Below are 12,611 nucleotides of genomic sequence, written 5' to 3'. Positions count from 1 at the left end.
GTTCCCGAAGTACCTATCACTCACATAGCTCTCTCAGATATCGTAATTGTTATTAGCCAATGCCGTCACGTGATCAGGTTCTCCTCACAGGCATCCATCTCAGCCCCGAAGTAGGCTACAAGTAAAAGACAGACACATCAAGGATGCAACTGCGCACATCCTTCTTATCGAATTCTAAGACGCGTATTTAAGATGTTAGAACTGTCCACATTTACTGTTCGTCAGCCAACAAGATGAGTAGGCTTAACGAACAGCAAAATAACTAGCCTAAGTCAATCTACTATCCCCCACAGTACAAAAGTTAACCTATTCTATTGCGAGAAATCAATATTCCAAACATAGTCCTGGGACAGTTGTGGAATGTGATAGATCCCAGATTAATGCAACCACTCACATCCAAAAACGGTTTAAAAGCAATGAGGCTGATGCAACAGATCAGAACGTTTATCAACTATTAGGCTATTTCTTCAGATTATGAGCGCAGCAATGCACACACGGTAGTAGGCTAAGCGCGAATGTTCTAAAATGCAATTAGTTAGCAGGAAAACACCATTCTTAAAAGTGACCACAAATGCCACTATGCATGTAATGCTTTATTATAAACGTACATTTTAATGGTGAAAATTATCTTCCCCAAATTTGAAACTCACTTGCCAACTATGTTAGGCTCTACACCGGTTGTAAAGCAGATTAATGTGCTTAATTTGAAGAAGCTGTTTGGCCACTTCAGTTGTGATAAAAACCTTATCAAAACATATAGGCCTATGGGCTAGGCTACATAAGTTGAGGGACTATGATTTGAAAAAGTCGCAAAAAAAAGACTTGCGCTGTTTGCCTTACTGCATAAAAGCTGGACATCATTCACAAGTGACAATATATAATTCACAAGTGATAGGCTAATACTGTCACCCATCAGACTATTCTTGGTTTAATCTTGTCTTTACATATACTAAATAATATGTGTGAAATTTGTTTTGATTTAGAATGAACCATTTTCATGCATGTGTCTCAGAACAGGGTCAGGGGGAAAAATACATGTCATCTATGCACTTAAATAGCGAATGGAGGACGCTTTTCCCGTGGTTCATTTTCATGCCAGCCAGGTAGACTATACTCCTGTTGTAAAGCAAAGCAATGTGTTTAATATTAGTAATGTTGAGAAATAAATATAGTAGGCCTAGCCTATAGAAGCTGATGGGATACTCCTATTTTTAAAAGAGGCCATCAAAACTTTGTTTTCTCACACAATTGCATAGCCTATAGAAATGTGGCAAAACATAAGCTTGTGGACTCTCATGAAGTGTTTGATTTGATTTTCGATTACATTGATGTCAGAGTGATTAGAGGGACAAGAGAGTGCTGAGTACCAGGTAGTTAGCAAGTCTGGTAGGCTACAAATGACCATCAGCAGCATCAGAGCTTGAAGAAGCCGAGTTACCGTGACTAAACGGTCACATGGAATTTGACTGCGGTCATGACTCGTGACTACCGGTGTGGCGGTAATACGGTAACAGCCCTATGATAAACCAACTGTCAAGTACGCAGACACACATAGCAGAAATAGGGTATTGTCAATGCTAAAAACCAATGCTTCAAAGAGCTATATAACTACCACACGTAATACGTACATCTCTGCAGTTAAACTCAACCCCATCATATCACTTACTGACTTATTTGATACACTGCTCTTTCTTGTCCTTGTACAAAGATAACATCCTCCATTAGAGAGTGTTTGCCAGGTGATAACTACTATAACTATTAGATATTGTAATGAGACTATCAAACAATCCTCTAACTAAATAATCAGATCAATTACACAGCTTTATCAGGGCAGCAAAACATGCAAAGGGAAGAAAAACATGCTTTGGGAATACAGACAGAAGGACAATGAAAACCTCAGACCGTGACTACTCAGAGTGTGGATTTCATAGACAAAACAGTCCCTGAGGCATTATGGGAAAACACGCTAGCGGATACACAGCAGTCAATTTGGATTAGTCACCATTGGTCCATTGCAGCAAACCACCAATGTGACAGAGGACCTCTCAATCTGTCACCGTGTGAACACTTATCCCAGGGTCTCTCTAGTCCACTTCGGCGGGGAACTGAGCTTTTGGAGATTCACGATTTGGCATGGAGGGGTGCTGGGTTGGGGGGGGGTTCATGAGTGCTGAGCGTAGTAGCAGACTGCTTCTGATACTCTACAATCCCTGGAAAGGATTAGAACTCACCGTCTCATATGTACACACAAGCACAACATATACAGCAAGACATTTGAATCCATACTGCTTACAGTTAAGCATAGGTGGTTTGTAGTGTCAAAAGTGCCAATGGGTAAACCTGTCTGTTTTTACTTTGTTACAGCAGACTACAAGAATGATCTTGACAAACGTATCCCTGAAGGGTAGCATATCTTTCAAATATAATCAAGGTCACCACCCTGCACCCTTTAACACAACCTCCCTCCCCTGTCTCTGCATTCTCCCTCAGGGGTGAATATTACTTTACCATTGTGTGGATGACACCTGTTGCCACCCTCTTATGGGAGGGTGGTGGCATCGTCTCTATTGCATGATCCCGAGGCATCCAGCTTTAAAGCCAAGCCCACTGCCACTGAATCAGGTTTTTCTCAATGTCCAGTGAGGTATACAAGCTAGACCTGCTTAGGCTTTTATAAAGCTAGCCAGCTTCCGTTAGCATCACATTCCAGGTCAGGCTTTATCCTTACTACAACGGTGGATATTGCTCTTCCGCCTGCTGCTAACTCAGGCAGGCCAATTGTCCGGGAGAAGAAGGAAAAATCCCATTGCAAAATAATGAATTTTCACCTATTCATTGATGGAATACCATATGATGGAAATACATTAGACTGGTCATGCTTATCGGTCTATAGGTAATTTGCATAATTTAGTGGAATTAAATTTGCGATTGTGTACAATATGTTAGTTATGCATCTTATGTATCACACGCGTACAGCATACAGATAAAGAGACTTTGAGCAGGAAATATGCTACAGCATCTCAAACAGCAGATGCATAGGCAACAGAAGGCAGGCTTTATCAGCGAGTCACACACCACTTTGCAATGAACTGTAGGCAGTAGGCTATGCATTTTCAAAACATATACTTCAATTGTTCGAAACCTGAATGTGTACCTTGGTTTAAAGTAGCCTAGCCAAAATCAGACCACATCCGTGGAGGCAATTATTTTATATCAACTTTCTTTCATTGTCCAGTAGCCAAAAGCACAATCCTAGTCATATTAGCAAACAATGCTAATTGCTGCGTGTAAAATATTTCAATATCTTACACATGAAACAGCTCACATGTGCTGTGCGCTTTTGGCAACGGTGTTTTCCCGCCAATTGCTTTATGGAACAAACATTTACCCGTAGCCTATACTGCATTGTGCGCATTGCTGCACTTATAATGTGAATAAATAGCCTAATAGTTGATCAATATTTTAAGCTAAACTTTCTGATCTGTTCACGTTCACAACAAGTAGTCAAGGCCTACTGGTTGTATGCATTTGGGATCTATCATCCCACAACTGGCCCAGAGTCTGTTTGGAATAAGCTACTTATTTTGACACAAGCTGGCCAATAGAATAGGTCAACTTTTCTTCTATTTGTATTTTATTTATTTAACCTTAATTTAATGAGGCAAGTCAGTTAAGAACAAATTCTTATTTACAATGACGGCCTACCAAAAGGCCTCCTGCGGGGACGGGGGCTGGGAATAAATGTAAAATAAAAATACAAAAATAAATAGGACAAAACACATCACGACAAGAGAGACACCACAACACTACATAAAGAGAGACCTAAGACAACAACATAGCAAGGCAGCAACACATGACAACAACACAACATGGTAGCAGCACAACATGGTACAAACATTATTGGGCACAGACAACAGCACAAAGGACAAGAAGGTAGAGACAACAATACATCATGCAAAGCAGCCACAACTGTCAGTAGGGGTGCCCATGATTGAGTCTTTGAATGAAGAGATTGAGATAAAACTGTCCAGTTTGAGTGTTTGTTGCAGCTCGTTCCAGTCGCTAGCTGCAGCGAACTGAAAAGACGAGCGACCCAGGGATGTGTGTGCTTTGGGGACCTTTAACAGAATGTGACTGGCAAAACGGGTATTGTCTGTGGAGGATGAGGGCTGCAGTAGATATCTCAGATAGGGGAGAGTGAGGCCTAAGAGGGTTTTATAAATAAGCATCAACCAGTGGGTCTTGCGACGGGTATACAGAGATGACCAGTTTACAGAGGAGTATAGAGTGCAGTGATGTGTCCTATAAGGAGCATTGGGGCAAATCTGATGGTCGAATGGTAAAGAACATCTAGCCGCTCGAGAGCATCCTTACCTGCCGATCTATAAATTATGTCTCCGTAATCTAGCATGGGTAGGATGGTCATCTGAATCAGGGTTAGTTTGGCAACTGCGGTGAATAGTAATATGGGTTATAGTAGATTGACAGAGGCTAGTGATTTTTCTGTTCATTACTCGTCTTGTTGGCTGAGGAAAAGTGAATGTGGACAGTTATTCTAACATCTTCAAAGTACACATTGTAATTTGGTAAAAAAGGACCACACATCGTTGCATCTTCGATTTGCATGTTCTGTTAATATGAATTACAATCATCTAAATGCACAGGAGGTTGGTGGCACCTTAATTGGGGAGGATGGGCTAGTGGTTTCCATGTGTTTGATGCCATTCCATTTGTTCCGTTCCAGACATTATTATGAGCTGTCCTCCCCTCAGCAGCCTCCACTGTGACTAAATGTCATTTCTGTCATTCAGAGCACCATGGGTGGATGCCCTAATCAGGTTATGCATATGGGTCCGGTAAATTTAAAAAATGTCTGCCACATTTTCCTAATGGAAACTCTGCTGTGCGTGCAGGCGCACATGGCTAGTCGAATGACAAACTCTTCATTGAGACAATGCTGAAACAGCAATCCATGGGCGAGCCAGTGCAACATTTATCTGTGGCGAAATCTAAATGAAAGAAAAATGATCTTGCAAATTCAACAGGCTATGGTATGAAATAGGCTTTTAGAAGTGCCGTCTTTATTTTATTACTTATCGTTAATGCCTTATTTGGTGTGCTTATCATTGCTCAATCACCTTTTGACCACTGCCATTGCTCCTTCTATCTGTGGAACAGTTTATTGCTTTGTGGCCATAGACATATACTCCATAGAAGGCTTTTGGAACCTCTAACCCTGGCAATTTGACTGTTAAAGTCATGGCTACGCTAGCAATGGTTGCCAGTCTTGATTTGAATGGGAATAATCTTCGGATTATACTTCTATGGTTGGTTGCAGCTGTCAGTGTGCCTTTTTTTCACAAATTTTTTAATAAATCGCGCCAAAAATGTAGATTGGAAAGCAAATGCTGTCATTAAAAAATGTTTAATATGTATTTTATGTAAAAATACTTTAAAGTACTATCTGTACTTTACTTTACTATTTATATTTTTGACAACTTTTACTTCACTATATTCCTAAATAGCTTGTCTAATGCCTGAAGTACTAATTTAAAATGTACTTTTTACTCCATACATTTTCCCTGACACCCAAAAGTACTTGTTACATTTTGAATTCTTAGCAGAACAGGAAATGGATCAAGAGAACATCCCTGGTCATCCCTACTGCCTCTGATCTGGAGGACTCACTAAACACAAATGCTTTGTTGTTAAATTATGTCTGAGTGTTGGAGTGTGACCCTGGCTATCCGTAAATAAATACAATTATTGTGCTGTCTGGTTTACTTAATATAAGGAATTTAATTATTTGCACTTTTACTTTTTATACTTAAGTATATTTTAGCAACTACATTTACTTTTGATACTTAAGTATATTTAAAACCAAAAACAGCAGCGGTTCAAACTGTAGAACCTAGTTCCTACATTTGAATATAAACATTTATTTTATCAAACAAAACTATGCTACATTTTATCTCTGGGACCCTCAGGATGACAAATCAGAGCAAGATTACTGAATATAAGTACATTATTTACCTTCAGAGGTGAATGTATCAAACCAGTTGCCGTGATAAAAGTTTTTTGTTGTTGTGCACTCTCCTCAAACAATAGCATGGTTTTCTTTCATGGTAATAGATACTGTAAATTGGACAGTACAGTTAGATGAACAAGAATTTAAGCTTTCTGCACATATAAGACATGCATATGTCCTGGAAAGTTGGCTGTTACAACGTCATTCTAGTCACATTAGCGCACATTAGCAAAAACCGTTCCGGTAAAGGGACACCGATCCCTTAGAGGTTTTAAGGATTTTACACCACTGTCTGTAGCATTGAATTGTCTAGGAAGTGACCAAGCCCGTTTGAACCCTACACAACAGTGTGGAGCCACCCTTAACAGTATCAAAAGACAGTATACCATTGAAGAACTCTCTATATTGTCTGTATCACAATGTATCCTTGTGTCTTTATATCAATCTCAATGTTCCCATTGTAACAGGCCCGTATTCCCATATAGCTGTCTTCCTGTAGTAGTGATCAGGGCTCTCATTGTATTAAATGGATCAGCAGGGTGCTGGTCCATGGGGCAGGTATTCCCCTGTCCTCTCAGCAGCAGCTGCAGCAGTGAGGGTGACTGACTGCTACTGGCTACCTGCTTAGTAGCTTGCTTCTGTGAATCTGAAGAGGTGGGGAGGGACAGCAGTGTGGAGGGGGAAAGGACAGGTGGCCTCTACTGAGGGAGAGAGGGGGGCTCACAGAACACAACATTAATGAGGCCGGGCTCATCCACGCGTGGGATATACACATTGTCTTCCATCTGCCAAACAGCACAGAAATTACTCCTAAAATCAACAACATATACACTTTTCATGATCAGTACAGTCTTCCAATATGAGCAAACAGAGTATATGCATGTCCAAGGAGAGGCAATCTCGCAAACACAAGACAATAAGAATAAAGAGTACACTTCAGGCATTAGACAAGCTATTGAGGAGAAAACTCAATATATCACAGGTTCAGAGGGCTCTGTAGCTAGCCGTGTCTTTACCAAGCAAACCCCTCCAGCAGTAGCCATGCGAAACACTCACATGGGGATTTAACCACTGAGCAGTATTGATCACTCTGGTTTCAAGGCTTTGGGGTATGTCTGCTCGCTGAACACAGCTGCCTCCGTGAACATCTCTATTGCTGCAACAGTGAGAGAATAATAGCTGCTCAGCTCGGGTCTCTCCATCCATATCCAGCCCCCCAATCAGCACAGAGTTCTCTCAGTGATCATTATCATTCAGGCCCTCAAAAACCTCCTAAATGAGCACTCCAGCTCCTCTCTCTTCTGTCTGTCTGTCTGTGTGTGTGTGTGAGAGAAAGATGGAGATATAGTGAGAAAGAGAGAGTAATAAAAAGAAGGGGAGACACACACACAGTAATTACAGGAAGGATCATCGACAGCTTCATCGACAGCTTCCCCCAGCTTGCAGGCAAAGCAGCAGGATACTAAAGCATCCACAGCCAGCAGACAGACACAGAGCAAAGGCCAGGGACGGGGTCTGCTTTGTTGGTATTCTCAGTTCCCAAGCCTCAGCGTAATTGAGTGCTGGTCTGCAACACTGAGGAAGAGACAAACAATAACAAAAGGATGGTGCTTTCTACACTGTGGTGCGACTAATGTTAGCTCTTCTCAAGGGAAATATTACCCCACAGCCTCTGGCCTTCCTCAGTGCACAACCATTGCCAGTGGTACCATTGGGGAAGAGGTTGGTCTATACCTCAGGCTCCATCTTACTCCTGTTAAAAGCCTACCTATACACCACAATACCCACTGAGAGGTGGAAGGTGACCAAACGTACAGGCAGCATGGTTTCTCAAAGCAACAAAGTTCCTTCTTAAAACTCCCCATAAATAGGCATATAAAAGATAGGTCAATAACAATCTATTTTCCGTTTCCATTTTGTGTATGAATGGGGCCATGCCCAAAGACGGAGTGTCTGGAATCTGGATGCTTGGAATTGTGACATTACCCACATTATTCCCATGAGACAGGGGCACTTAATGTGAAGTGCCTCAGTCAATGTCCACTGACACAAATGGGTAATCTATAAATCCATCCTTATATCCATCCTCTAAATTATGTATAAGGAGATGCATGTGCTCTGGGAATTTTGGGTGGAATTTGTCCACAAACTGGCAATCCTCTCTCCTCCTTAAATAGATTGCTTGTGGCTTAATGCATTCTCTTTCATCTAAATGATATGGGCCCTGCCTCCCAAAGGACTTCCCTGCCAGCTGAGGAGCCCCTTTCAGGCCGAATCCCTGTGCTTTCTACTCTGCATCGCACTGAACACCAAAGCATGAAATGTGTCACAGTAGGAGATTCAAACCTTCCACTCACGTAAGAGGCTGAGTACAGTCACTCAGAAACCATAACAGAAAAAAATCGAACAGGACAAAGAAGCACACTTGCTTCCTAAATGTCTGCTAAATCAAACAAAAACATTCTGTTTATTTATGTGTTTCAAAAGACTGTGGCTAAATTGACAAAGGGACATTTCAGAATGTCCATGGTTAAGTACATGAAAATAAGTTAGACTATTTGTTATACACAGGATGTCCTGTGAAAGGACAAAAGCAGATGTAAAACACGGAAAAGGTCCAGAGATAACCAACCAAGCAGGGCACAGGCAATGTAACAGCCAACAAGAAAAAGAGTCCTGTTGACAGTGTCAACCATGTTTGTGACAGTTCCCTTTCTTGAGAGACTGGGAGCACAGAGGGTATTAACTGCAAGTCATTTGATGTTTTTCTGTTTGCATTGTATGTATATTTCACAGTAATTTTACCCCCTTGTCTCTGGCATAAAAACAACAATGAACCCTGCCAAACTCCTAATTGGAACTCTAATTATTTACTTCAACTCTTAACTCAGCTTTCCTTTCTGGACAACCCTGCCATCTACAGTAGGAGGGGCTTTGAATTGATTTCCACTGCTAAGCCTAAAGATTACGGTTGACCCACAAACAGGCATTGACCAGCACTGCTTTGGGGCATGAACTTACATTAGGCACTACCATAATCAAGTTGAATAGCCACACTCGTAGGCCTATTCATTAAAGCAAGCATACTGAACTGGAGAAAATATTTGAAATTCTACAAAAGTTAATAACTTTGAGAAGAGAGAGGTCATTAAAGGGTTTAGAGTGTATTGCCTGTAGACTAGAATTCCCTGTTCGGAAAACCTATTCAACAGGACCTGCTCACTCTGTCAGATTACATGATTTGTACAAACCTGCATGACCACAGTATCGAATAACTACCAATCTTCCTGTTCAATGTGCATGAAAAACGTTCAAATGATAGGTGCGTGGGAAAAACAGAAAATGCCAACGACCAAATCTTAAGACAAAAGAAAGGATTGGTCTAAAGGTGAGAAATCACACTATTCCCAGGACCAGGTTTCTACATTGTTGCCTACAGTGTTGCTTCTGTAGGCTAAACAGTTACGTCTAGACAGAAAAGGTATGTTTTTACCGTTTACACTCTGAAAGGCTAGATTGTATGGATGAGTCCATTAATGTGCTCTGATTGGTAAATAACTTATCTGTGCTGGCTGGGCACCAGCGATGGAATCTTCTGTGACAGTTAATAGCTTTATTGAATTGGAAGCGCTGGGCCCATTAAAAGCAACTGAACATCCTAGACTAAAGTCAACACAATGCTGTCCTGCTTTTGTACTCTACTGTAATGTGTGTGTGTGTGTGTGTGTGTGTGTGTGTGTGTGTGTGTGTGTGTGTGTGTGTGTGTGTGTGTGTGTGTGTGTGTGTGTGTGTGTGTGTGTGTGTGTGTGTGTGTGTGTGTGTGTGTGTGTGTGTGTGTGTGTGTGTGTGTGTGTGTGTACACGTTTTACTGTATTTGTGAGTACCAGAAGTCCTTACAAGAATAGCAAACCAACTAAAATTCTGAGAAGTGAGGACATTTTGCCAGACCTCACTTGTAAAAAGGCGTAGGGTTAGTTTCAGGGTTAGATTTCAAATTAAGGTTTGGGAAAATAAGATTTTGAATGGGAATCAATTTTTGGTCCCCAAAACGTCCTCACAAGTATAATAAGACATAGCTCTGCATCTGTGTCTGTCTGCCTCTGCATCTGTCTCTGCGGGCCTGTGTAACACTTACTTTATGAACTGCAAATTCAATATTGACCCCTTTACAAACCAACCTCATGCTTTTTTTCAATATCACTGTAGCGACAGGCACATTAGCACTGTATAGCTTAACGTGTATAGCTATTTCAACGACCATTGAATGACACCAATGAACTAAGGTAAGCGAGTGAACTGAGCTACTGAGGTAAACTGAGGTTTGTGAATCAAACTTTGTACTGATCGGGTTGCTGTTTACAGTCACTTTACTGTACTATAAAGTTCCTACTTTGAGTAGCCTATGTGTAGCCTACAATTGCACTTTATTTCATTACAATCAAATTTGTGTTATGGCCTTATTTTGGTACTTGAGTCCAGAGTGACACAAAACTCGTACAGGATATCACATGCTTTCTCTCTCCCATTGTTGGTCTTTCCCAGGAAACAGGAAACTCAGGCAGAAGTTGTAAGTCTGTGGCTGGATGTTTGTTTGTGTCTGCCCGTGTCTGTGAGCGTTGTCTGTTATGTCTTTATTGTCCCCCTGGACTCGTGCTGTGCTCATAAATAACACCTTGTTGGTGCATTTCCATACAGGATTTACCCGTGTTTTACCCAAAGGGCCGGCACCTGTGTCTCACTGGGCCATGGCTTCGGTGGACCTGCTCTCTTGGGGCCAAAGCCAGGACACTGGTACTTTTCAGCTGACATTTACATAACAATGGTTAACTGTGAACTTTAACACCTTCTCACAAAGCAACTGCTTTGATCATGTAGTTGATTCTGCTCTTCACAAATCGTCACTGTCAGCCCTAGCTATGAAAACACGATGTCCCTATTATAACATTAGGGTGTATACACTAGTGTAACACTGGTGTTACAGTCGAAAAGCAGCATGTGTGCATGTTTACAGCATATTTACAAGAAAACAAGCATGTTTTGGTGCGGTACCTCAGTTAGTCATGCAACCTGGTCTCGGAGCATTTTGTATTATTCTGTACGTAAATTTACTTTAGTATTATGTTACGATTCGTATGGTTTGTATTAACTTGTGGATATCCGCCACCCATTTCGTATGATATGTAACGAAATTTTGTAATGAATTTGCTAAACATACAATATGTAACGAATTTGCAAAACATATATGTTTCGAATTTGGAAACGTATGATATGTTACGAATTCTAGCTAGGTGGTTAACGTTAGCTAGCTGGCTAAAATTAGCTAGACTAGGGATTAGGTGCTGGGGTTAAGTTTAGGAATTAGGTTAAAGGGTTAGAAGAAGGGTTAGCTAAAAGGGTTCAGGTTGGGGGAAGGGTTAGCAAACATGCAAAGTAGCTAAAAAGTACAAAGTAGTTGAAAAGTTGCTAATTAGCTAAAATGCTAAAGTTGTCCTAGATGAGATTCGAACTGGCAACCTTTGAGTTGTTAGACGTTCGCGTTATACGCCCACCCACCCTACTTTTGTTTTTACCTTAAGTATTCTTCCCTGTTTTAGGTAACCATAGCAAGTGTAGTGAGTTTGAGATCAGGCTTGGTCATCACCTGATGTGCATGTGTAAATTCTCTTCTCAAATTGGTAGATAATGGCACTATAAGCTGGGTCAATACATTACATGTTTGTACAGTGTCTAAGTAGTAATAATAATAATAATAATAATAGGTATTCATATTGTAGGTTCCTAGCTTGTTTAAAATGTTTAAGTGTATAACATGGTCCAAGTAATGGATAATGGCAACAGGATAATGGAATAGAACTGAGGGAGAGAACACAGAGCAAGTACCAGCTTAGGTTGGTTTATTGTTGAAGAAACACAAAATCTCCGCGTGTAGCCTACAAAAACAGGTGAAACTATAACTTATACCATAAATAAGTTAGGCTTGGCACAAATGACCGATGTTTGTTAGCCTCATCAGTATTGATATCGATAAACATTGCTTCAATTATCAATAAAACATGATTTGATTCGTTTGAGAAGCAACTGGACAGTTCCTTACCTTGTCTTTATTGTCGACGTTATGATCGAATTGAGCTCCAGGACTCTTTGTATGAACAGAAGGTTTTTACCCGCACGGATAAAAACTAATTATTCCACCAGGGTTCTCTTCTGCTGTAACCAAGTAAAACTCATAAAGGTACAATTAAGCGCTGATCTTTCTCTATAGACTACTGATCTGTTGGAGCCAGGAAGCAAAGCTGCCGGTGCATATCCTTATCGCGCACAGTTCCATCCATCCACACCCCGCCTCCTCCCCTCCTACCTTCAGCCAATTCACAGAACAGACGAACTTCCCAATAGCTGTGCCAGAAACGCGCTCTCCGTTGCGTAAACGCACGATCCACGCACAAGTGATGTCGAACCTGCTGAACTACCCATATCAACAAATATCTGCAAGCTGCTCTGATCTGCTCTGCATTGCATGTAACATACTGTAGCTAGCTACGGTGGTTGAAATATGTAATGATCTATTAATCATGCTGGTCAT

At 41.0% G+C, this 12,611-nt stretch overlaps 1 protein-coding gene across 1 annotated transcript in view; it reads right to left on the bottom strand.

The window, feature by feature from the left end:
- The window catches only part of LOC129815020 (FERM domain-containing protein 4B-like), a 61,456-nt gene extending 49,052 nt beyond the window's left edge, over positions 1–12,404 (bottom strand). The window contains exon 1 of the mRNA XM_055868280.1: positions 12,123–12,404. The gene's annotated coding sequence lies outside the window, so the exon portion shown is untranslated. The remainder of the gene's footprint in view (positions 1–12,122) is intronic.
- Between the last annotated feature and the right edge of the window lie 207 nt (positions 12,405–12,611).

This window comes from Salvelinus fontinalis, chromosome 18, assembly GCF_029448725.1.
Source record: "Salvelinus fontinalis isolate EN_2023a chromosome 18, ASM2944872v1, whole genome shotgun sequence".
NCBI classification, from domain to species: Eukaryota; Metazoa; Chordata; class Actinopteri; order Salmoniformes; family Salmonidae; genus Salvelinus; species Salvelinus fontinalis.
Note: the sequence above shows the minus strand (reverse complement) of the source record. Positions and strands in the feature narration are given on the sequence as shown.